The sequence below is a fragment of the Ambystoma mexicanum genome, chromosome 4p (genome assembly GCF_040938575.1).
Source record: "Ambystoma mexicanum isolate Mex_15411 chromosome 4p, UKY_AmexF1_1, whole genome shotgun sequence".
NCBI classification, from domain to species: domain Eukaryota; kingdom Metazoa; phylum Chordata; class Amphibia; order Caudata; family Ambystomatidae; genus Ambystoma; species Ambystoma mexicanum.
Window position 1 is genome coordinate 882,746,704 of NC_090927.1, and position 27,094 is coordinate 882,773,797.

Below are 27,094 nucleotides of genomic sequence, written 5' to 3' on the forward strand. Positions count from 1 at the left end.
TCTCTCTGTTTCTCTCTAGCCGGCGTATTTTGTGGGATATCGTCTTTGTCCTCAATAAGACTCTCGTCTTCATATGTGGACAAGTACAGTAGGGAGTCATCTTCTTTCCCGCTTGTCACAGAGATCTCATGAGTGTTGTACTGAATTTGCTTTGCAGATTTACTTTCATCAGTTGTTGGCATAATTTGATCCTCACTAATTTGTGTCTGATTTGCGTGCGAGGGTTGACTATTCAAATATAGCCAATCTCCAATTGGTTTTATGTTCCAAATGAATTTTCTCGTTTTGCTGTTTGATGTTATTTTACACGGCGGTAAGTTTTTTGGTTTTTTTTGTTTGTGTTACAGAAGATTTCTTTCTTGCTCCCATGTCTTTTCCATTTTGTTCCGAAGGAGGCTTTTCTGTCTTGAAAATGGTGTAAGTCGCTTGTCTGGATTTTGGTTCAAGATTTTCCTCTAGTCTTCCTTTCTCCTGGATATTCACGGGTTCTGGAGGCATTGTTAAGATTGATGGTTGAAATTGTTGCTCTTTAATTATTGTTTGTTTGATGTGTACATAAGTGGGTGCAACTCTTTTAGAAGCCCACCATCTTCCTAAGGGGCGGTTGTGCTATTCTCTATCCCGGTTTTATTCTCATCAGTGTTTGCTCTTCCCTGAGGCCCTTTTCCTTCTCTTAATGGGTTTGGCAGGACTCTCCCATTCAGGTTTTTGTCAGAGTCGCTTTGACACTGATTTTCATTGTTAATGTTTTTTTCTTGGTTTTGACTCTCATTTTGGCTTTTTGTTGTCAAATCAGATCTTAGTAGGTTTGTTTTTTCACTGAAGCTATTTAAGGCTGCCCGTTTATCTTGACGCGCATCCTCCATAAGGTCAATCAAGGTTTTGACAAAGTTGTTTTCGGATTCTTCCTCTCTATTCCTTCGTTCCTTAGTTGCCTCTATGTAAGCTTCGATGTAGTTTAATTTTGACTGCATTAGTGCTAACAGGGTTGTTTGATCCCGGTAATTTTCATGTAGGGCCTCACATCATTTGAAGAAGGGGCCAGCGTGATTGTTATCATGGATTCACAAAGTGTTCTGTTATATCAGGTAATTCTTGTCTTTCTTTTCTTTTCTAGTGTCTTTGTTTTCTTCTCCCCTGTTGTTTTTTCTTGGGATCTCTTTTATTACTCTCTTTCGGGGTGCCATTTTGTTCAGAATCGGAGCTTTCCAATTCTTAATCTTTCGATGAGGCAGTTTCCTCGTCCTCTTTAATTACTAATTAGTTAATACCTTTTTATTTGTCTCTGGTGGGCACCGTTGTTCTGGTGTAGCTTTTATCAGATTATCTTCCTCAGATGACCCTACATTTGTTTTCTTTGTTTTTTTTTCCTGGTTCCATTTGCATTGTAGATTTATTTGGGTCAACTTCAACTATTTGGTGCTTTTCTCTTCTGCCAACTGGTGTCTAATTTTTGGATAATTGGGCATTCATTGGCATCCTTTTTTCTTCTTCAACTTCCACTATAGCAGGAACCAGTAAAGAGTATTTTCTTATGTGGTCTTTTTCACCCACCGTTATTTCCTTTTGTGGCGGTGGGTCTTCTATATGCTTTTTTCCACTGCATGAGTTATGTACTGCAGTTGTAGGGTTTTCTACCACAGGTTTGTCAATTGTATCACCTATTGTGAGTAGGTCACATTTCCCTGAAGCTGTCAATATCTCTTTGTCTGATACCTCATGCCAGATATTACTTTCTGCTTGAACTAAAATCACTGCCTTATGTTTTTCAATTGTCGTTCTAGAGTCAATCATGAATTTGTCCTTAGGCATAAAATGCCATCTTATTGATTTCAAATCTGACATGGATTTATTTCTCTGCTTTTGTCGGACTTTGTTAAGTTTTTGATGTTGAGGTCCTGAGCCATTTGCTCAGGTGTACTTCGAAGCTCCATTTTTCTCATCTTTTTGAAGTGTTTCAATGGCTTTGACTGTTACGTGACCATCTACTTCTTTGTCACATATCTCCATCCGTAAAGGCCGGTTTGTTGGGCTTATATTCCTTGATGGCACCATTGACAGTATTAGGGCTTTTGCTGTCTCATCTAGATGCAGTCTGTTTGTTACAACCTCCTCTAGGTTGTTTGCGTTGTTATTTTCTTTGCTTGCTGGTATATCCAAGGAACTGTCTACAAAATAGCAGAGTTCATCAACGTAGGTCGGCTATTACATTAATGGAAAATCTAAGCCTTGTCGTTTTTTGTTTTCATTTACCTGTGCCAAACCATACCAGTCGGCAGTGCGCGCCTCAGTGTGAGTGCCAACTCCAGGAGTGCCCCCTTCGAGCCACAACAGCTCTCCTCCTCCCCAAATGCCCCAAATCTGTCACAGTGCACATGCGTCCCAGCAGACTTCTCCATGCTCACGGTGGGTGTCAGCATCGGTGTCCAAGACAGCAGGCTGACACCACCACACTCACAGTGAGTTGTGTGGCCGCTGATGGGGGCACGGTCGTAGGGGTGCTGGGTACAGATTTAGCAGGGGATACTGTGGTCCACGTACCTTGGTCCTTTGTAGGTGGAAAGTCTGGTTGTGTGATTTCCGTTGCTTCCAACGTGTCTGCGTGATCTTGGAAGTTCTGCCACGGAGCCATGTCTTCAGTGTCTTCCGCTCCACTGTTTTCTCCACTGTTTTTATTGATATTGTTGGATGAATTTGTGAGGTTCACACTTTTCTTTGCACAGTACTTTGATTGCTCTGCAGCAGGACCTCTTATGTGATTTCTGGGGGGCAGATTACAGGAGCCCTCACCCTCAGAGTCCGGCGAGTAGCATTTGATGCGGCTGCGGGTGCGTATGGCGGGGTTAGCAGGGGGATTTGAAAAAGCACGGTCCATGATGGCATTGTAGGACCCTCTCTAAGCCTCCTGGGCTCCACGAACTTTCCCGCAATATAGCTACACTTGAATTACAGCACTGAGCAAGCAAGTTGAAAGCGCGTTCTGGGATCAGAAGTGTCACTGTCGCGTGGGTCAAAGGAAGATCCCGCAGTCCCCTCACGGCAGCACTTTCAATCTGTTTATAATGGTTTGCTATAACTGTAGTGAGGAGTTTACCTGGCTTAGGCTTGTGTGTAACGTCCGCAACCTCGTCTGCTTACTTCCGGTAACTTACAGGAGCTTCCCGGACTTTCAGGGACCTCCAGGGACTTACAGGGACTCCAGAGACTCTGCTCCACGGGTCAGGGTGCTTAAGAGTCCTGGAACCTCCTTCTTAGGATGGAAATGGAAAAAATATTTGAGGCTCGCCAACAGATTCCAATGGGGAATACACAGTATCCACACACTGCACACTGCTCCAGAGACTCTGCACCGACTCCACTCTGCTCCGCGGGTCAGAGTGCTTAAGAGTCCTGGAACCTCCTTCGTTGGATGGAAATGGAAAAGATACTCGAGGCTTGCCAACAGATTCCAATGGGGAAAACACAGTGTCCACACACTCCACACTGCTCCAGAGACTCTGAACCGACTCAGGAACCATCAACCTGGAGGGAGATTTAAAAGCAGGAAGTATGGCAAAAAAGGGGTCCACTGTGGAAGCAGATCTATGGACTGCTGGATGAGAGCAGACCTGTCCTGGAAGGCGGTGTGGCAAGCGCAGTGCTCAAGACCCCCTAGAAGATTCAAAATGTATGCAACAAGAAGCGAGCCTGAAGGAAGCTGGAGAACGGTGGCGGACCATGGATAGGGAACCGGCGTGTCCAGGCGAAGCTCCAGCGTGAGGCCCGAGCTGCAAGAGAAGCATCGGTAGGGTGAGCAAAGCCACAGAGAGCTGCTGGTGCGATGGAGCGAAGCACCACATGAAAGAGAGAGCTCCTGGTGGCTTGAGGTCTTGCTGGGACGCCGTAAGCTTTGACCAGTGAGTAAACTGAGGAAGGGGGACAGCGGGACGGCAGGCGAGCATGCTAAAGCATTAATGAATGCAGATTTGAATGAAAGCATGTACTTTTTGAATACAGATACAAATGAAATGGAAAGTAAGCACTTTTTTGGAAACCGATCTGATTGAAAGAAAGTTTATGGAACTTCCTGATACATAGATCTGTGTAATTTGAGAAGACTACAAGCACTGGCAAGAGCCATAAAACTATAAGGAACTGTGTAACTTAAGTGAACAAGCATTGACAAGAGCCAGGAGAATATGTAAAACTGCAACACGTGAATGGTGGCACAACAAGCAATGATGAAGCATCATGCGGATGTGAAATGAGAATGCATTAAGCACCAGTGGCAATGTGCCTATGAAGAAGAAGCAAGTAAGGTTTGTCGGTTGCGTGACCTGTAATAGGTGGATTTTGTGGTCCGACAACTGCGCCTAGACTAAGTATAGCCTTTTAGGGAAAAGCCACTGAATCTAGGGAAAAGCCATTGTATCTAGGGAAAAGCCATTGTCTCAGGAGGATAGCTCAGTGGCAAGGTTCTCGCCTTGGAAGCAAGAGGACATGGAGCAACACAGGTTCTATCCCCGAGTCCATACTTAGAAACCTCTGGGTATTAAGCGTGTTATAAATAACCTATCATATAATATATAATATGAAAGCATCCACAAAAAAGATTGGGTTTGAATAGCAAGGAACTCTTGTGTGATCTACAATTAAGGAACTGAACTATATGAAATTGATGAAAGGTAACCAAATCAGAAGAGCTAGGAAGTGTCCCAAGGAATTGTGTTGTTTTGAACAGTTGGAAGACTTGAAATCTTGGGGAAACCCTTTTGCAAACCAAAAGCTGGAAGAAGCTCTGAACTGTTATTTGAACACTACTAATTTTGATGTTATTTGTAAACTACTAATTTTGATGTGGACATCCCTACGCTATGTATACAATTTGATTTGAGAGCAAGTATAGGTTTTGGACACATACAGACATTTCCTTTGGACTTTATGACACAGACCCTCCTTAGTTTCCTTTAGGTAGGTAAATACCACCTTAGCGTAGGGCAAGTTAGGCCTTTTTCCTACCCTCCTTTTATTTTAATAAAAGTTCATATCACAAACGTTATTCAGTTGTCTGTCTCCACTTCATGATGCCTTCACAGTACTAATGTGCATGTTTACGACCTCCTCGTGCTCTCCAGACACACTTCTCTCCTCCATGTCACTTGCACTTAGGATTTCACCATATCTGCCCCGTTACTTTCACCTCCTCCTTAACATCTCTCAAAACTTGTAACCATTGTAAACAGAGGAACTTTGCAAATGTCTCTCTCCCAACCCCCGAGATTATCAGTCTCTTTCTTTCTCTCCTTCTCTCTCCCTTTCTCTCTCCCCCTCTCTATTTCTCTCCTTCTCCCTCTCCATCTCTCTGTCTCTTTATCCCCTCAGCCTCCTGGGGTTCCCTCCCTCTCTCAGCCTTCTCTCTCTTTATCTCATGAGGCCCCTAAGACTTTCTCAACCTATTCTTCTGGATCTCTCCCCAGCCTCTTCTGCCCAGTCTCACCCCAACATCATGAGACTTATTTTACCCAGTCTCCTGGGACTTGCTGCTAGTCTCCTGGCTCCTATTCCAACTCCACACACATTTCTGAGGTCAAACCCACAAAAGTAATTATACACAGAGGATCAATGGGGAACCACAAACCAACACAAATAATGATAATGTGTTATTTATATAGCGCCTTAATCCAAAGCGCTTTACAGAGCACATATTTACATACAATATCACCCAACCAAAATTGGTACTCATTTATTGACCTCGGAAGGATGAAAGGCTGAATCGGCCTTGCTGGGATTCGAACCTGCGACCTGTAGATCACGTTCAGATCACAGCAGTGAGCAATCCATTCGATAGAAATGATGAGCAGTTGAGTAAAATAGTATTTATTGTGAAACATGGCATTTTATTTATTGTAGAACATATTTTATCTAGAAAGGATTGATGCAACCAAAAAGTCCTAACATTCTTACTTAAGTGACAATGCATACAATACAAAAAACATATTCCAATATCAAGGGCAAATGCTTTTCTTCCCATTGTGACAAAGACACAACTGACAAGACAAGTGACAGAAAGATATATAAACCAGAACAAATCAAGATTGATCACTTCATGAATAAGCAGAGACTGAAAAAAAGCAGTCCAAGCGCCAATCTTTAATTTACCACATGCACAATTAAAATTAGTGTAGCCAGTCAGATAACATTCCTCTGCTGATAAGCACATCAATTACATATGGATAACAACATTGTTCCATGGATTAGCCAGAAATTATATAACGGTATACAAAGTATATTACCCAATCCAGTTCCTTCTGCATTCTTAGGCAGTCATCCAAAATGAGCTCCTTCTCTGGAGGCGCACACACACATATTTGCGATATGGTCTTTTTTTTAATAGGACTTTGATGCCACCCGCAAATCTATCCCTGACCTAAGGAAACTCAGATGTGCCTCCTTATGCAGCTGATACTGGAATTGGGGGTGGCTTTCAGTTTTGATATGGGACAAATGTGCTTGCCACACAGTGGCCCAAACTCTTGGAAAACTCATTCAACTAATCAAGGCTTAGGCATATGTATGTGGAGACCTTGGTGTGACTGGCTAACTGCTTGAGGTGTCTGTCTTAATGTGGTTGCTGCTTTTTCACTCAGATGTTTTGGATAGGAGTTTTGTACTGGTGTAGCATGATTTCGATTGTAAACATTTCCTTAGTTCACCCTGTGATAGTTCAGTAGAAGGAGATAGACCAAATGGTGGCATTTTCCTAAGCTTTTTTTTTACTAAAAGGGAAAAGGCATAGCCTTCCATATAAAAAAGGTTTTGCCCTACCTTATAGGAAACTAACTAGGGTGCTTGTCATCAGTAGAGTCGTCCAAATCAACAGTCCGTCCTCCATCCAAAACCAATCCTATGTTGACTCTACCGCTAATCAAAACATCAAAAGAAAGGAGGTCCAGGATAATGAGACCTTCTCCTGGACAGGCTTCTCTAGCCTCAATATTCTATCTTCAATTAGTTCTTTGTGATTACAGTCATTCAGTTCCGCTTTATTTTGATAACATGTATCATAAAAGCAGTAGCATCAAAAGCACAATCCTAATTTAATAAAACAGAATGCAATGCAATAAAGCTGTGCCATTGAAATACCAAAGTATACAAAAAATGAACCGCAAAATAGCATTTTACAAATAAACATTCATAAGATAAAAGGTGCGCGCATAACACAACTCAATCACAATTTCTTCAATCAGAAAACAATATTAAACAATTTAAATCATGAGATATTTGAGTGCCATACAGTGCATTCAAATCCATACCGCATGGCAATTACAGGAATATATACGTGGAAGGAAAAAGAGTACCTTTAAGCTTGCAATGAATAGCATGCAGAGTCAATCCACGCTCTTGTATGTTGTGCTGTCGGCTGGTCAAATACCATCATTAATTTATTCCAATATATCAGAAATACCCCTACACCAGCACATACATAAGTTCTACATCCTGCCACAAGAAGTATTCTCACACTAAACAACTGTTGATCAAACAGCCAATTGAATCTACCTCTTCCGCCATGACCAAGTAAAATACTTGGAGGTTCAGTAGTCAGCAGACAAATCAGTGGGACAACAACATAATACAATTGCTTCTGCAGCAGTTCTAGCCTTCTTCGTTCTCAAAAAGGGCCATAAAACCCTTTTTCTAAAGTCCAAGAAGGCAGGACAAGTTAAGATAAAATGAACAACAGTCTCGGATGAGTGTATGCAAAATTGACATGCTGTCGTAAACCTCGGGTTCCACTTATTACAAAAACCAGCAAGATACCAATCCGTAGCTTATAATATAAAGTTTTGGTATGTTTGGGATTTACATAGTCCAAGCATGATTCATATTCGAAGATGGTTTTAGGCCCCAAAAACGTGCAGTGAGGTGGACTGGCTGATCATAGTTAAAATATCCCGTTCATATCTGGATTTGAGTGCTTCCCTGATGATTACCTTGCAATTTCTATTCATACTTTCAGGGCTGAATTAAAACTTGCTCAGCCCAAGGACAAGTCATTCTCACTTGATGTGGACAAGACATGACATTGCTTTCCCTCTATCCTGCAGCATCAAGTCCCTTAATGCTTCTCTATAGTTGACCAAATCCAAATCCTCACCCATTAGTGGAGTGGCCTAGCCCTATAGTATGATTCCACCCATGACATACCACTCTCCAAGAACCCTGGGAGGTTTGGGGTACTCAAAGCCAATCCAGGAATATTGTTCAGGCACTTATATTCGACAATTGACACATTCTGGCACCTCGTGTGTCCCCACAGCCTGATATGTGCCTTATAGGCCTCAAGAGAGACTCAGACTGCTCCATTTACATTCTCACCAGTGAACCGCACCATTGCCCCAATATACCTGCTTAAGGTAACCCCAATGTTGCCCATTTGCCAATCCCAAATACAATTGGCTGTGACCCTTAGGTCCAAATATTCATACTCCTCCACTTGCTCTATGGGCCCACTATTAACTTCCAGGTTTAGATGCATCGGTACCTTTCATCTGTTCTGTTGCCCCAGAATATGAGGGATTTAGTCTTCATAGTGTTAATGGATAAGCCATTGATGCCAAAGTAGTCAGAATAGACTTTCAACTGTTTTTTTAAGGCCCATTGTGGTTAGCGAAAGGAGGACAGCATGATCATCAAACATTAGCACTGGCATCTTACTATTAACTAAATCGAAAAGGCTCTTTATAGCCTTGTTGATGAAGTTGCAAAAAAGGGTGGTGCCTGGACAAATCCCTGGCATAAGCCCATTTTAATATTTATTGCCAGGGTTGTCCTGTCATCAGTTCCCGCCTCACAACAGTCTCATTATTATAGTATAAACTCTGAATGGCTTTTAACAAAGGGATTGGAATATCAGAGTTCTAGAGCTTCTCCCACAAATGCACTCTAGGAACCGTGTGAAAAGCTGTGCACAAATCAACAAAGATGGCATGCATTCACAAATTCCGTAGTCGGACATATTTCTCACGATTCAGATCAAGTCGCAAGTTTTGATCTATAGTACTAATGCGCTTGCAAAACCAATCCTGAAGACGGTTTAGCACACCCTTTCCTTAATCTATGGCTCAAAGTGGTAGAGAATTCCCCTTGCAAAGATTTTACCACTCACGTCCAGTAGGTATAGTGCCCTATAGTTCTGAGATAAATCCCTTGATCTGTTTTAAAAAATAGGAAATATGTTGGCCCGAATCCAAGAACTGGGACCACGTTTTGTATAAGAAACGAGGTAAATAGTGTTGTAAAATAGGGGATCCAGACATCAGTCTCTTGAGCATAAAAATCAAAGGGATTTTTGTCAGGCCGTAGGCTTTGCCCAATTTCTGATCCTTAAAATCAGTACCAACTTTCATACAGGTTAATATTAATGGGGTGTAACTGCTAGCACTACTCTCCCCGCCCTCCTGCCTGCACTCAGCAAATATGATATAAATATGAAATGTATTCAACCCAGAAAGACTTTGATATGTACCCTTGAAGGGTGCTGCTGTTGGCAGTGCGTGCCCCCCTGTTATAACACAGAATTCCCAGGAATCCCTATTGTCAAAGGCAACTAGTAGAGAACACCATACCTGATCAACCCTGATCAACCCAGTCTCTGGCCAGCCTCTCTTGGCCCTCTTCCTGCGCCCACCTGTGAGGCAAAAAATCTCGGGGACATCTTCGACTCCGCACTCTCCTTTTCTCCTCACATCTCGGACGTCTCTAAGAAGTCACACTACCAGCTGCACCTCCTTACATGTATTCTTCCTTTCCCCTCCTTCCCCCAGAAGCTCACTGTTCCAGAGCTCTGGGTCTCTCTAGGCTGGACTACTGCAACAGCCTCTTTCTAAATCTGCCTGCCTCTACTCTCTGCCCTCTGCAACTCATCCAAAAGAGGACTGCAAGACTTGTCCTTGGCCTCAAGCCCAGGGACCGTATCTCTCCGGGACTGAAATCTCTGCACTGGCTCCCAATGGCTGCAAGGATTAAGTTCAAAACCCTCTGCATTGTCCACAAGACCTTCTGGGCTCTTGGGCCTCAATACCTTCAACTCTCTCTCTCTAAATATCTTCCATCTCAAGCCCTTCGCTCATCCGCCTCCAACTCCCTCAGGGTCAGTCGCTTCTCAAAGCAACATGTTGGTGGTAGATCTCTTTGTTCGGCCAGGGCCTCCCTCTGGAACAGCCTCCCTGCCTCTCTGAAACTTGAGGAGAACCATCTCCAGTTCTGGAAGCACCTCAAGACTTTCCTCTTTGCTTCTGCCTTCTCTCCTCCTCTCCTTTGATGAACTACTGGCTGAAACTGAAATTGCACTGGTCACCTGGATACCCTCCGTTTTCGGGCCCAGGTCCCCTCCCCTCCAGTTGCACACCTGCACTGCCACCCTGGTACCCCGCTGCACTCAGGGGCTGTTTCTGTATCCCTACAGCCCCCTAACGGCACCTAATTCCTGCACTTACCCCTGCACTTTCCACCACTTGGCTGCACTTCTTATTTATTGTATGTATTGGTGTTTATTTATTTTATTGTTATCCTATGTACTGCACTGCCCCCTCCCCTTTCCCCTTCTCACCTTTCCCTCCTCCCTCCCCTGCACTTGCACAATCTAAATGTCACCTGGCCTAATAAGATCTTTGTCTCTTCCCTCTGTTCCCACTCCTTTGCCTCATCACGTCTTGAAACACTTGTGTATAGTCGCGTTATAAATGCCATATCCTCATATCATATCATATCATATCCTTTTTTAGTGTTAGCCTTTAACATCGGCCAACACAGACCTTTGAGTAGCATGTATGTATATACACATAAGTATGTATGGATATATATGTATAAATATTACATGGCCACAGTAGTGGCCATGTAGTTATGGTTAAGTTGGTGTTTTCATAGGAAGAGCACTTTTTGGGTGGCTTATAACTTCAGTCTCCCTGGACGAATCCTCACCAAACTTTGCAAAAAAAGTATTTGGATCACTCTGAATTTTTATGCAAAGTTTGGTGAGGATTCGTCCAGGGGGGGCAAAGTTATAGGGGGGTCCCAAAACTTTTTTTTTCCTATAGACATAATGGGAAAAAACTTTGCGCACGGCCACAGGCCAAACCGCTGGACAGATGTACACCAAATTTGCGGCAGGAGTGGGGGCTTGGTCCTGAAAGCGTGCTTTTGCAAATTTGGTGTAAATCCATCCAGTAGTTTTTTATAAAATGCCCAAACGTAAGGCAAAAAAATGTGTGATATCTGTGTTCGCTTCGCGGACGGACTTCCCTGTTCGCTCCGTGGACAGCACCCCGATTGGCCCATGGCCTTGCGTCATGTCCGCGGACATGCAATGTGTTCGCTGATTGGACGGCGAGGGGCGTGGAGCGTGTCAGATTTTCTGTGGCGCCCGCCATCTTGTATTCGCCGTCGACCGCGTACAGCGCGGTGAAACGTGGATAAAAAATTGTATTTAGTGCCATGTGTTGGTGTGTAAGAGTGTTTGGGGAGGGTGGGGGAGTATGAGATAGGTTCAATGTTTTGTTTTTTTATGTGCTAGACGTTTTTGTTGCGTTTGATTTGTCCGCGGAGAACACGGCTGTTCTGACATTTTGTAAATAAACTAAATGGTGGGGTGTTTAGAGGTCGGAGTATGTGTCATTTTTGTTCGCAAGGAAGGTAAAAATGAGCTATGAACACTCGCGGTGTACTTAATTGTTCGTAAATACATAAACTGAGGGTGTCCTTAGGACGCTGTTCGTATTGTAATCTGTCTAGTTGAATGTGTTCTAAGAACACTTGCGGTGTCCCGAAATGGTTGCAATTCCACAAAATGGGGGTGTTCTGAGAACGTTGTTTGTATTGTTCGTTGTCAGGGTGATTGTACTGTTCGTTGTCAGGGTGAAAGTGTTTTAAGACCACTCCCTTTGTCCGCTAATAGTACAATTTCCTATGGGCGTCAACCGACTTTTTGTCCACTAAAGAAACGATAAATCCGGCTGGTGTGCGCCGACATTATGTGATAATCCTATGACTGGCGCTATTGACCTGGCTGACTTGCTTTTGCGACACTAAATCATATCTCCCGCCCCTAAGCCTGATATTATCAAAGCATTCATATTCCCCGCCTCTCTCCGTGACGTTACAGGGTGCGTCAACAAACGCGCCCAGTCCTCTGAAGTCCTAAGTGACTTTACACAGAACCCGGAAGACAACACATATTATGTCACAACACAGCGCGCCACAATTCGGAATATGAAACAGTGATTTAAAAACAAACAGCAAGATTGTAAATTTTGTAAAGTACATTTATTTGACATCAAATGTTTAGAGAATATTCAGCAATTTGCATTTGTCTTTGTTGTCAATCCGCAAAAGTTCATGTTGAGGCACGCGATGTTCCTTTGCGGTACAGAGGGTGTTAGATCAGCTTACAACTCAGTGCGCCACAATTCGGAATATGAAACTGTGGTTTAAGAGTAAACAGCAGGATTGTACATTTGGTAAAGTACATTTATTTCACATGAAATGTTTAGTGAATATTCAGCGATTTGCTATTGTCTCTGCTGTCGATCAGCAAAAGTTTATTTTGAGCCACGTGTTGTTCCTTTGCGGTAGATAGGCTGTTGGTTTATGATAAAAGCAGTAAATGGTCGCTCTGATAATCGGAAGGTTGCTCCAACAACGAGCCATTAGACCACCCTATTGGTTGGTATGTTGTTTGTAGCCGCTAGTACTGCGTAAGGGTCCTTGGCGATTGTCCCATAAAATGGTGAGGGTCATGAAGTTGCATATTTGGACCTGCACCTGGCAGTTGAAGACCCCATCCGCTGGAGTCTGTAAATCGTGACATAGGCAAAATGGGGCCACATACCTGTTTTAAAAAACATAAATTAGTCTCACCAGCCGATCTTCATTAAAAATCATCATTTTATTGATTAGGGCGTGAAACTATTTGCTATCGAAGATAGTGCAATGGAGTATGTTAATAATAAAATATTAATATTTTCCCATTCATATAGCGCTAAGAACCGTGAGGTATCTAAGCGGTGCTTATTATTAACCATGGTGTGTGGTGCTCATTTATCGACCACAGAAGGCTGAAAGGCTGAGTTTGGCCTTGCCGGGATTCGAACTTTCGTTAGCAAGCTGTGCACGGATGTCAAAGCGAGCGGTGTACTCGCTGTGCCACTTGACAGGCTACAGTGAAGTGGCACAGCGAGTAGAGCGCTTGACCGCCTATAGACCGGTTAAATTATTTCTATTAACCCACCCTGTGTCGTCTGCCTTTTTCAGAGCCCTCTAAACGACAGGGGATCAATTCGGCGGTGATAGTGCGTGGTAGAAAACATTATGCCACTTCCAACGAACAAGTTAAACTTGAGCGGTCTTTAATTCTTCGCTATTGTAATTATATTTGGTATAAAATAATCTAAAGGGTTACTTACAGTACAATTGCAATTTCCATTGTCTACGAGTAGTGCAGTCCCAAAATACGACTACGCGTGTGCGAACGATCTTTCGCATAGTGATATAATATATAAAAGTGGTTTCGTTTCAGAAATTTCATCCTTATCTTCTCTTACGTTTTAGCAACACTTCTTCAAGAGAAGTCTTTCATCACAATCTCTGTCTGTCAAGGTCAAAACACAATACAACCTTATAGTCCGCTTCGTGAGCCTCTCCGGGGCCCGAGAAAAAAATTGTAGCAGCTGACCTTCACTGTGAACGAGCATAAATTCTTACTTTGCCACATTCTGTGTAAAGCCATCTGTGAGAAGTTGGTTTTTGCACGCCATGTTTGTATATTGTTTGCGTGATATTAAAAAAAGTTTGTTTAAGGGACGTTATGGTTCTAAGTACAGCCGAAAGACCCCTGAAAATCGCAAGTTATGGTAAGCTATGAAAAATAACTCGTGCCACCACCGTGCACTGCTAAGACTAACACCCAGGACATCAAAGATGACATTGTAAATGTCATTGATGAAATCACTGATGACATCACATGTGTATGTACTTTTCATGGAATTTGTGTACTAGGGATTTTTATTATAATGTTGCGAAAAAAGTGTCAAGGATATTGCAATAAATATCATACCGTTATTAGTGCTTTGAACAATGCATTGATATAAATAGCATTGTATTATGGGATTCTATCTAGTATACTGAGATACTAATGGAGAAACATAGCATTGTGTGCAGAGTACAAGATGAAAGTATAATATTTGTAATGTTAATATGTTGAATAATGAAATGATAATTGTCCTGAAATGTTCGAAAATTCACAAAATGGGGGTGTTCTGAGGACGTTATTCGTATTGTGTGATTGCTTAGCTGTATGCAATGAGGGAATGGCACAGAGAGTAAAGTGGACGACGTCCGCAGACACCACGGCTGTTCGTGGACAGGGCGTGCTACATCTGGGTTTTTCCAGGAAATCCAACATGGAAAGAAGACTGTACGGATCAGCCAATCAGATGTTGAGGTTGTGGATTTGTGTTGAAAGAGACTGTGTGTGGTGAAGATGGCAGAAGTAGAGAAAGTCAGGGTGTTGGTGCTTGGAGATATGTTTGTGTATGGTTTACAACAGTACGCTCAATGCAGGCATGTTGCAAAGAACTTTGATGAGAAAGGAGTGGAGGTGGTGTGGAGCACTGTGCCTGATTGCAATGTACAGGGAATTGGACAAGTTTGTGAGGATATAGCCATGATGAACAGTCCGCATGTGGTAGTTTTGCACTATGGTGCTTTCCATTTGGGCAACGTCAGTGCCGCTACTTTGTACGCTGATTTGGAACGCTTGGTTCAAGCCGTAATGAAGATCCTTCCAAATGCGAAAGTAATTTTTTCTGGATTACTACCTAGGGCAATATGGGACAATAGTTCAGTTTTTTGTCCTCAGCAAAACATTGCTAGGTATGTCATCAACCGAGGCTCATGGTTAGAGCTGGTATGTTCTTCTGTAATAATGAGAATATTGATGCCACTAATGCTGTTAATTTTAAAGAAGATGGCATTTCTTTATCTTTTACGGGAAATGCCTTTCTATTTTGGAATGTAAGGGTTGCTTTGGAGAAGGTCATGTGAAGATTTTAGGAGTAAAGTAAGAAAAAAACAAGAAAAAAAATACAAAATAACAGGTGTCTGTCAAGCATCTGTAAAAAAAACAAAAAACAACGGCTCTTTTCAGAGCCAACTTCAAAGGGGAAATGGGGCACACTATTTAAATTTACATTCACCACGCTCAGATTTTCGATATGTCCGCGGACATGGCGGTAGTCCGCGGACATGAAAATCACTACGAGGGGGTTAGTATGTTCTATGTTACATGTATATGAAGTCAGGGATATTATGGTTAAGTTGTGCTACTAAAAACCTATGAAATTCAGTGAAAAAACTTTGTTAAAGGGACGTTATGGTTAAGTTGCGCTTCTAAAAACCTAGGAAATTCAGTAAAAAAACCTTGTTAAAGGGACGTTATGGTTAAGTTGCGCTACTAAAAACCTATGAAATTCAGTGAAAAAACTTTGTTAAAGGGACGTTATGGTTCAAAGTAAAACCGAAAAACCCCTGAAATTCGGCAGTTATGGTAACATAAGCAACCATAACTCGCGCTACCGTGCACTGCTAACACTAACACTCAGGACATCAAAGATGACATCACAAATGTCATTGATGACATCACTGATGACATCACATGGCTGGCTCTCCCTTTTTATCCTTTACTGACATATCGAAGCCACATAGTTTTCTTCAGTAACAGTCAGGAAGTAAAAATTGAAAAGGTACTATATTTGTAGACTTAGGGTCAAGTCACATCATATGAAACATATACATAGCGGAAGACACAGGCTTGAAAGAGAGCAATCCTTTCTGTGCATGAAGATAATCATTAGGGTTATCAGCACTTTCTCATAGTTTTATTTTTATTACTCTACCTTCCCTGTATATGCTCATATTTGTATACATTATACTCACTCTCCTTTCATTTGGGTGCAGTCACATCATGTGATACACATACATATGGTAAGTAGCAGCTTTGAAACAGAGCAATAGGTTCTCTGCATGAAGACAATCAGTTAGGTTATGAACTCTTTCTGCTACTACTTCTGCTTTTTTGTTTACTTCACTGTCCCTGTATATACTCATATTTGTATGTGTTGTCTCTTTGTGTTTTGTCTGTAATAATTATGTATTAAGTGGGTTTTATTATCTACTTATTACATGTTTCACAGTACGCAAAACTCTAATAAGAAAGCAGTTATCATTTCAGTATTCAACATGGCAAGATTATGAATATGGCACCTTCATCATGTATGCTGCACACACTGCCTATGTTTCTGAATGAGTAGCTTAGTATATTGGATAGAACTTCATAATAGAATGCTATTTATATCAATGCATTGCTTAATGCTCTAATTAGCTCATGATATTTATCCCAATGATCCTTGACAGTTTGCATTATAAGAATCCCTTGTACAGAGTTTTTATGAAAAGTAAATGCACATGTGATGTCATCAGTGATGTTCTCAATGACATTTGTGATGTCATCTTTGATGTCCTGGGTGTTAGTGTTAGCAGTGCACGGTGGCGCGAGTTATGGTTGCTTATGTTACCATAACTGCCGAATTTCAGGGGTTTTTTGGTTTTACTTTGAACCATAACGTCCCTTTAACAAAGTTTTTTCACTGAATTTCATAGGTTTTTAGTAGCGCAACTTAACCATAACGTCCGTTTAACAAAGTTTTTTACTGAATGTAAATATATATATATATATATATATATCATACACGAAGAGCGTGCAGCTGATGGGAATATTTGGTTTGGACTTACTCTACTAATGACTATTCACATTGCCCAAAGGAGTACTACCCCAAATGGGCCACTACATGTTAGCCAGGACATATGGTTATTTATTCAGAGTTGGAAGTAGAGACCCACCATCAAAATCTATTTCTTTTACCTATAGGAAACTTTGGGAACAAGAAAAATCAACAAATCTAGCCATCTTCTAGACCCAATCAGAAGCAGTGGTGTTTAGAAATACATAGTGGAAGTACTAAAACACAGTAAGATTGATGATCTCCTTCTTTCAAAAGGGATATCTGTCCTTTCTTAATAAGACATGCATTTAATGCCTATTTAATTTATTCCATTCAGTACCTGAACTAGTACACACTCTCAAACATATTTTTATATTCATTCCTTGACAGAGAAAAACAGGACCCTACCATCTCATTTTTTCTCCCCGTCCTGATGAAGGCCATCTACTTTTCTGCAACACAGATCAGCTAATGATTGGCTGGAACACTGTTGTGTCGACTCCCTCCCATGTTAAATGTCAACACTGCAAATGTTGTAATCCGATGCACATTGTCTACATGTAATTTGTTCACTATGATCCCTGAATGTTGCAAGGGACTGTGCATGTCATTTTATATTCGGGTCCAGGCAAAACCTCTTGGAAAAACAGCAATGTATCACTTACGGATACTGTTTTGTCATTTATATGTGTCCTGTTGTAATAATGTTTTTAAATCATTTGTGTTTCAATATTCATTTATGCATTAAAGCATTTGGTGAAAATCAAAATCTATTTCTTCCAATCTATAACAAGGTCAATTGTCTTATGAGTGAAAATTGTGTGACGTGTGTACACAACGTTCATCACCCTGATCATTCTCTTATTTCAATTATTAACCCACCTTTGAAGATCAGGGCTTAGTTACGAGCCGTAGTCTTTACTTTTCATCTAGATTCAGTTAGGCCCACTTGATAGTACACCTGGCGTGCCCAGAGATTGATAAAGCAACACTGGAGCCTATGATCTGGCTAGATGCCAGGGCTAACAATGCATCCTCGACCTCTTAAGTCAACAGACGGTGGTCACTCTGTATTCTAGGTGCTATCAAAAGTCTCTTAATAGCACCCAAGCTTCAAGATGTACTCAAACGTAATCTATCCTTCTCTTATGGGTGCCACTGTCAAAGGTAATACTCGCTAGACTATCCCCAGGGAATCTACCATTTCACGCTCTCAATCTACGCCCCTATAATGAGGCTTGCAACTCCTTCTGCACTCCTGTACTGCCTTTTAGCTTTAGATGCATAAAGTTCAGAAATACCCCAGATGGAATCCTCATCATCCAAAATCCTTGTCATATTGTCTAGAAGCTTATACTGAATGCTGAAATTGCCAACAACCACAGTATTAACAGGGCCTTCACACCTTAAAGGGGAAGTTCACTCAGAAATGTTCTTGTCCCAATCGATAGGACTATGATTTTTAAGCATACTGGAATCGATCTTAAAAAAGTTTCATATGCATCTTACCCAGTGCTCCAGATAGGATTTGAGTGAGAGTATTTTACTCCCATTTTTTAGAATTAGAGAGTAAGTCCAATTTCAATAGAGTAAAAATGGGATTCCCCCTTCACAAGAGACTAAAAAGTGTCTGACACCTATCCAATTTGTGCGTAAAATTAAAACTTTGTTCATAAACGTAAGTGACAAAAAAGCTGTATTTCAAAGTGGTTCTAAATAATGTAAAGCACCTGTGAAAAACATTTTCCCCACACAAGAACCTTGTAGATGCATACTACGCAGCTTCATCTTCATGATATTTGGGTACAAACTACAGATGCCAGCTAGTTAAATCAGGTGATTCATAAATCAAGTCCCTCACTCTACCAGCATCACTTCTCTGCCTCTCGGGCCCACTGTTGCTGCCTGGCACTACCTGTTTGACAGCCACTCCATGTTTTTGCTCCATCTCTCTGTTTCCCGTGGCTCTCACTTTCTGAGGCTCTGACTCTCACCCTTAAGTGATGCGATGCCATGCATTCTGGTCTGTTTCTCTGTCACTCTGCCTTTCCCATCCCTGCATGCTATTGTTGCTGTTTCTCTCCTATATCTCATTGTATCAGTTGATATATCTCCTCTTCCTCTCTGATGTCATTACTGTGGCTATATCTATTTTCTCATTTTCTCAGTTGTGGTTGCTACTACTTTTCTGTCTTTTCTGTCTTACACTGTATCTTATGTTATTGTCCTGCCCTTCTCTAGTCTTGCTTTTCTATTTCCACCCCTCCCCACCTGCTGTGGATCTGTGTTTTATTTAATGTCTCCAAATGTCTCTTTTGCTCTGCTTTCATCCCTCACTCCTATTGTGTGTTTGTCCAATTGTTAACTGTTTCTCTTCTGACTTTCTTTGTTGCCCCATCATGCAGCTCATTGCTCTTGCTTCCTGTTGCTTGAATTCCTGTTTTGGATTGTCTAGTATGTCCTCTGAACCTAAGCAATACAGGAGAACAAAGGTGTGGGGTGGGGGAAGGGGCATGACGGGACAGAGTTGCTCTATTTTAAGCCTCCAGCCACTCTAACACATGCCTTTCCGGATCACTTTCTTACACCCTCACTTATTTACATATTTATTGTTGGCATATAGAGCTTGCACATAGGTACCACCCCTGCAATATCTATTGTGGCACATAGTGAGCAACATTAACTTATGAACACCACACATGTAGACTATTCACCCTTGAAGCCTAAGCATAAAATCAGCTGTCCTGTTAAAAAAGACAGAGTATGGCATCTATAAGCACTATTTTTGGCAAATAAGCACCTGCTCTTTTCAGATCTACAACATCCTGCCACAAATGAACTGAGACACACACATTCAACATACAAATTATACATAACTGCCACAATGGGTGCCAATAATAGTTTATTTCATGATATTTCCATAAGAACGGATTCTAAAAAATGTTGGCTATTTAACAATGTCAGGAACTAATCCACTAAATACAAAAAATACACTAACAGGCCGATTCATAGTATTAATGTGCGCTGAAAATTTCCACGCAAGCGTGCGAAAGTGTGCGACTCGCAGCGCAAGTGCGAAAATCGCAGCGAAACCCACGCAGAGCGATTCATGGAAGTCCGTGTGCGTGTAAATCCATGGATGTGCGCTAAAATTCTGCGTGGCGCATGCTGGCGCACACGTCTTCAAACAGCATGCGCTACGTGCACAGCGGTAGCGCACATAGCGCAGCGCACACAACAAAAGTAGGCATAACATGGGGCGTAACACGTGGAATGGGGAACAACGCGTGAAAATGTGGGCGTCACGGGGGAAGTACAGGAGGCAAATGCGCGGAACGCCCACACGTGCGCCTACAACACGTATTCATGGAATCGAACGGGGGTAACGCGTGCGCCAAAAAAGACGCGCTAATCCGGAAACACGTACGCCAGCAGGAAGCAGGCATATGTGGACCTGCGCAGCATAAAAGTGCGTGCAAACAACAAACAAGCTCAGACGCTAAGATGAATATACCGTTCCTTGCAGCAGTGGTCGTGGGATACCGCAGGAGGAGGAGGAGGATAGTCAGGGCCAGAATTTTTACACCCAAAACCAGCCTTTTTGGGATGCCTGATGACCAGGTGTATGGGAGCTACAGGTTTCCACCTCACATAATACTCGACCTGGTGAGTGAGTGGGAGGATGACCTCACATCATCCACCCTGTTCTCCCAAGCACTGAGACCCTGGGAAAAGGTGCTCAATGTACTGCACTTCTTGGCTACTGGTTCATTTCAGGGACAAGTGCCATTGTGGGGGGGGTGTCACAGGCCACGCAGTCACGCTGCCTGCACCAGGTGTTGGCCATCATGACTGCATGCCCATCAGTCCGCAGGCACATATACCTGCCCAGAACACCTGCAGAAAGGCAGGCTGTCATCCAGGATTTTTATGGGGTGGCACACTTCCCCAAAGTGCTAGGTGCCACTGACTGCACCCATGTGGCTCTACATCCTCCCAGGGCAACTGAGCACATCTACAGAAACCGCAAGCACTGGCATTCCATCAACGTGCAGGTAGAATGTGATGCCAAGGGAATCATCACCTCAGTATATGCCAACTATCCAGTGTCCACCCATGACAGTTTCATTTACAGAATGTTAACCCTAAACCGGGACCTAGAAGCTAGGCGGCATGGCAATACATGGCTGCTTGGTGAGTATAAATGCCCCTGCACAGGCATGCATGTCAGATACTGAGTAATGTCACAACCCCACTAATTATACCCATCATCACCTCCCCAGGGGACAGTGCCTACCCTTTCATCACCCACATGATGACGCCAATTCGGAACCCCACCACACCACCTGAGGTAAAATACAACACAGCTCATATTGCAACCCGGGGCATAGTGGAGCGCACATTCGGAGTGCTCAAGTCACGCTTTTGCTCCCTTGACCGCTCTGGTGGGCAGCTGCTATACGCGCCCCCAGTGGTGTGCTGGATCATAGTGCCAGCATGTGTCCTGCACAATGTTGCAACACTCTGGGGCCTGCCCATGGACATGGTGGTGCCCCCACATCCCCAACCACAAGAGCGCTGCGCATGGGGGGGAAAGGGCACGTGGTGAGGAAGCCTGTACGCAGCTGGTGGCTAATTACTTTACCTAGAATCACACCCCTGTGGAGTGCACACAGCACTGGCACATACCAGATGACAATCAATGATGATGACATAAGGGACAGTCAGCTGTCACAACCATACCAGCCTGAGATTGGTCACCTGGAAGTGTTACATTGTGTGAATCCCTACCTACCCAAAGACAACCAATGCTGTGTCACAAAAAGACACACATTTATGCTGCATGAATGACTGCCCCCTTGCAAAATACAACATGAAAATAGCGCCATGTCACCCAACCCCTCCCCATCTCTGCCACCCAATACACCATGGCATGTTCTGCAATGTGAAAGCAAACAAAGGGATGCACAACACATGACACAAGTGTCACAAAGTGCACTGTCCCAAATGAAAACAGGCCACAGAAAATATGCTCCCAGTAATCAATAACAAACAGCACACATGACCAAATACTTACCAGTAACACAATACAGCAACACAGCATGAATCATTGCCAAAATATGACAGTACAAACTCAAAGTAATGTAAGTCATACAACCTCAATAAGCCAGCACATCGACCCCTTCCAACTCCAGAGTGTTGCTGTCAGGCAAATGTGTCAGTGTACTGCATACAACATGAACTGCATCTGCAAAGGAGACGGCCTTGTGAAGACATGAAGAAGGTACCTGCGAATAATGAGGAAGACATGGATGCACACGCACATATCAATACACCATGCAGTGTTCAATACAAAAACAAACCCCACTAGGGATGTCCACACAGTAATGACTACAGACTGCCCACACAGCTCATGGGAGCCCAATGTCACTGTGTAAGTCACTGTCACTTGGTCACACCCTTTGCAAGCCCATAGAAACGGGAAGCAGGAGGGGTGTGTGTGTCAGGAACCCAAGCATCTAACCCAAACACAGGACAAGCCTGCTTGTGCCCAGCCGGAATACACAGTGGATGCCCACGGGAGCCACACAAGGCAACACACTGTAAGGTCCGAGGATAGGGTGCACACCAACACCCACCTGTGTGGATGTTGCGAAAAAAAACACCTCCATGGGCTCATGGCCTGCACTGCTAGGCTACTGTGGGAGAAGTGCTGCTGTCACTCTCATCACCCTCTGCTGCTGCATTAGGAGGTGGTGGTGCTATGGGAGGCAGCCCACACAAAGCCCTGGTATGGTCCTCCATGGCAGCAAGCATGCGGGTGTGGAAGGTCTCGTTCTGGAGGATGATAGTACGGAGATCCCCATGCAGCACCTGACGGGTTGCCTGCATTTCTGCACGCATGGCCTCCCGTGATGCCCGGATCTCCTCCTGAGTTGCCTGCAGCTCAGCTGAGAGTGAACATGTGAGCCGCTCCAGCTGCTGTTCTGTCCTCAAATTTGTGGAAGTCTCAAGTTCAACAAGAGTCTCCCTGAGTTTATGGAGTTCTACCCTCAGAGCTTCCCTGTGGCCCTGTGACTCTATAGAAATGGCTTCCCGCAGAGTCTCCAGTGCTGCCCGTCGGTCCCTGTTGGACGCCAACATGTCCTCCCTGTGTGATTGGCAAATGGAGTTTGTTGCCTGCTGATGTTGCTCCATCTGCCTTTCAGGGGGGATAATGGAAGTGGCCACCCTCTCCATTGCCTGAGCCATCATTTCAACTGATGCTGCCTGTTGGGTTGCCATACTGTACATGGATTTCTCCCATACAGTATTGCCTGGTGGCGTACGGCCACCGCGTCGGCGGGCACCACACCTGTTTGGGGCAAGGCGATCTGCACCTTGCTGTCTGGCACTGCCTGAGACTGCAGGACTGCATTCCCCTTCTGATCCGCTGGCCCAGGAACAGGATCAGATGTTGTGGAGTGTGACCCTGTATCCGTAACCGCCAAAAGCGGAGTAACCAACACTGACATCCCCATAGAGGGTTCTACCCCTGGTGCATTTGGGTTGGACAGAACAAAATCCCAGCCAGAAATACTCACATGCCACGGCACATAAGTCTCATCATCCGATTCAGCACCTGAATAGAGGTCTGGGGAGGTGCACCCAGAGACACCCCTGGACAGTATGGTCTGCAGTAAGATTGGGTTTTCACCCACCACCACACCATGTCCCCCACTGGTGCCCGGTCATGCCTGAGATTCCTCCTGGGTCTGCACCATCTCCTCCACCTCAACAGCATCAAGTGCGTCATCACCTGCAAAAACATGAAAGACAACAAATGGAAACAGGCATGAGCACCATATCACACACATAGGCCTGACAAGGCAGAGATCCAGTACATGAATTACGCATGTCCCAAATGACTATAACCCTGGCATGCATGCACTGTCAATGAGTTGGAAGGGGAGGCAAAAAGCACACACTGATGACACCAAGATGGAAAAGCAAGACATTTGCTGCATGCTGGGTAGCACTGGCATCACACATTAGCCTGTGAGTGGCATGTCCAATACACATACATGACACATGCCATCACACAGATGGCATGTAGCATAGCCATGGTACATTCCACAAGTACAGCCATATGTCAGTGAATGAGTACTGTCAGCCATGAAAAATGCTACATAGTGTGACAAAATACGCATGTGCCACTCACTGCAACACATCCCGTGTACAAGAATACAGTGATTGCAGGCATATGTACACATCAATGTTTGGTCACTTAAACTTGACAGGAAACAACTATCAGGTACCACATACAAACAGGCACCAAAAATCAATGTGAGCAGGCCAATACTCTATCAGCCTGAATGGTCTAATCATTCACATAACAAGGTAACAAATGTGGGTCAATATGGGGTGTAATCAATGACAGAAACATGTTACATATGTGACAATAGGGGTGAAAAATGAGTTGCAAAAGTGGGAGAATTGAAACTATCAGCCTGAATGAACACTGAAAAATTCTGAACAATGTTGTTGCAAGATGACAGTTCAAGGTCAAGTGCAGTAATGTGCTGCTAAATGGCTACTGTGGGCAGAAGGGATACTGTCATACCCAAATCCAAGGCCAGTGAATGTTTTGGAGGAAGCACATGGGTGACCCATACCACTCAGGTTGCACACACCCTCACCTGGCACTCAATCAGAACCCGTCACCCACACAACATACACATGGATCACACACATATGCATGGGCACTCACCGGACAATGCATCGTAATCTGGTAGGTCTCCCACGCCTTGGATCTGTTCCTCTGTGATGAAGGTTCCAGCAACAGACTCATGTTCAGTGAGGTGGTTGTCCTCTTGTGGAGACCCACCGCCAGTCACCAGAGTAGAAGCATGATTTGAGGCCAGCTTGTTCTTTGCTCTGCGTTTCAGGTCATTCCACCACTTGTAGCAATCATCAGCTGTGTGCCTCACAAATCCAAGGGCACTAATGATGTCTGCGATGGTCTGCCAGTGTGCCTTACGTTGACCAGGTGTGGTCTTGCACCCTGCAGTCACCACCATTTCCCGGCTATGTGCTGACACATAGGCCACAAGTGCATCAAGTTCGGCGTCATTAAAGCTAGGCTTCCTTGACGTGCCGGAGTGTGTAGCTGTGTCTAGGGTCTCAGCCTGTAGTGCAAGAGCACCCTTCTTCCTCTTTTTCAAAGGTGGTGCAGATCCTGAGTGGCTTACGCCGCTCTGGTCAGTAGGGGCAGAAGCGCGGGTGGACTGGGTACTAGGAGTGTGCGAATGCACAATGACCATAGGTCTTGGTGCAGGCATTGGCTGCAGGGTGATGTTGGCAGGGGCAACATCGGTATGATGGACCAGGACCAACACTGTCCCGGCTGGGAGACTCAGAGCTGGGGTGGTTCGAGCTGCAGCTGCCCCTGCAACCTCCCCACCGTGCCTACTTGGGGCAGCAGATGACATAGCTGCCCCAGATCCACGTAGCCTGGTGACACCAACTTGCACCGCCACACATGGCTTAGACTTGCTGACCTGAAAGTCAGCCTGGGAGTCATCATGTGCCGGTTCAGGTGCCACAATGGGCTGGTCCAACAAGGGCTGAGCTGGGATGGTGTCAGCTATGTTTCCCACAACCATGGGGGGGGCATGGGCGTCCCTGATTGCTCCTCCGCACATGGAGGTCTAGAGGCACCCTGCAAACCCTGGCAACGTCCCCTACCATGCCCACCACGCCCACCTTTTGGAGGTTGGCCACCTTTGCCTCCCTTACCGCTTGGTCGCCTCCCAACCATGGCACTGATGTTATGTGCGTATGGGAGTAGCAGTAAACGATTGTCCTGGGCAATTGGGGGTGAAAGGGGTAGGGTACTAGATGGAATTCGTAGCCGAGTGCTCTAGCAAGACTGTCTCTGACCTCTGGGGGAATATGACGGGTCACGCAATGCACAGGCACCCCAAAAACAAAAAATAACGTGCACTCAATCCCTCGTAGACCACATGCGTGGAAAAATGAACCTGCCCTACGCTGTGGCACCCAGAAACACAAAATTAAGAACACGCGTAATACACACAGCCTACAATGACCTCTGAAGGGGTACGCGACACACGGGGCAAGCACAGTTGGTAAATACATGCGCGACTCACCGTCTGCCTGGAAAAAGAACGTGAAAAAGACGCGCGTGTGCGCGTTGGCAACACCCCCGCCAAAAGAAGAATTGTACGCTGTCTGAGGAGACAGGACAAAAGAAGAAGTGAACGCTGTTTGAGGAAACAGGCCCAACAAAAAAATTGAATGCTGTCAGAGGTAACAGGGAGTACGGACTTGAAACGCTGTGAAGTAATCGCGTGTGAACCGACAAGAAGTACAGAATTCACCCACTCATTCTCCACGAAAAGCACGTACAAGGAAATGGTGTCCTACACGTACCTTTTAAACCGGTCAACACGTACAACGTCACTTACGCGTGTACGCCCTAAGGCCGTTTCCTTCAATTAGACGAGCTGACACCCGGACGTGCAGTTTTTGCACGTGTACGATGAACATGCACCCGTGTTGAGGGAAACACCCTTGCGCGTCACGTCACAGACGCGTAGCCCCTTTCCTCGGATTACATTCACATCCGGACGTGCAGTTTTTTCAGGCGCCCTGAACCACTATGCTCACATCACGAGGGAAACGCCCACACGCGTAACATCACAGACGCGCTTACGCGCTAAGGGCCTTTCCTTGAATTACACGCCGACATGCAATTTTTTCACATGCCAAATCACTCCGTATCAAGCTGGCCACGCAACAACACACGGAAGACCACGCTCCTGCCCAGAAGGCCGAATTACTGCCCCCCAGAGCCCCGAGCACGCTCCCACCTACCATCTGCTGCTGCCTGCCTGCCTACTGCCCACGCGCCCTGCTATTTGCTGCCTGCACATCAGCCATCTGCAGGGGTGCAGTTGTTGTGACCAACCCTGCTGGAACTGAAGACTCCCGACTGGGATACCATTGCTCCACAGCCCAGCCCCAGGACCCAGTTGCCCACCCACACCTGCCTCTGGGGTTGCCATGTCGGGCACACCACCATCTGGCACCACTGGCAACCCCCAGTCAGAGAGGCAGAGGGCTACCAACTTCAGTGCCAGGGAAGTTGATGCCCTGGTGGAGCAGGTCCTGGGGCAGTATGATGCCCTCTTTGGAAGTTCTCGTGCCGACTATGAAGGATGGACCAGGATCTGGATGGACATCGTGACTGCCATCAATGAGGAGGGGGGGTGGCA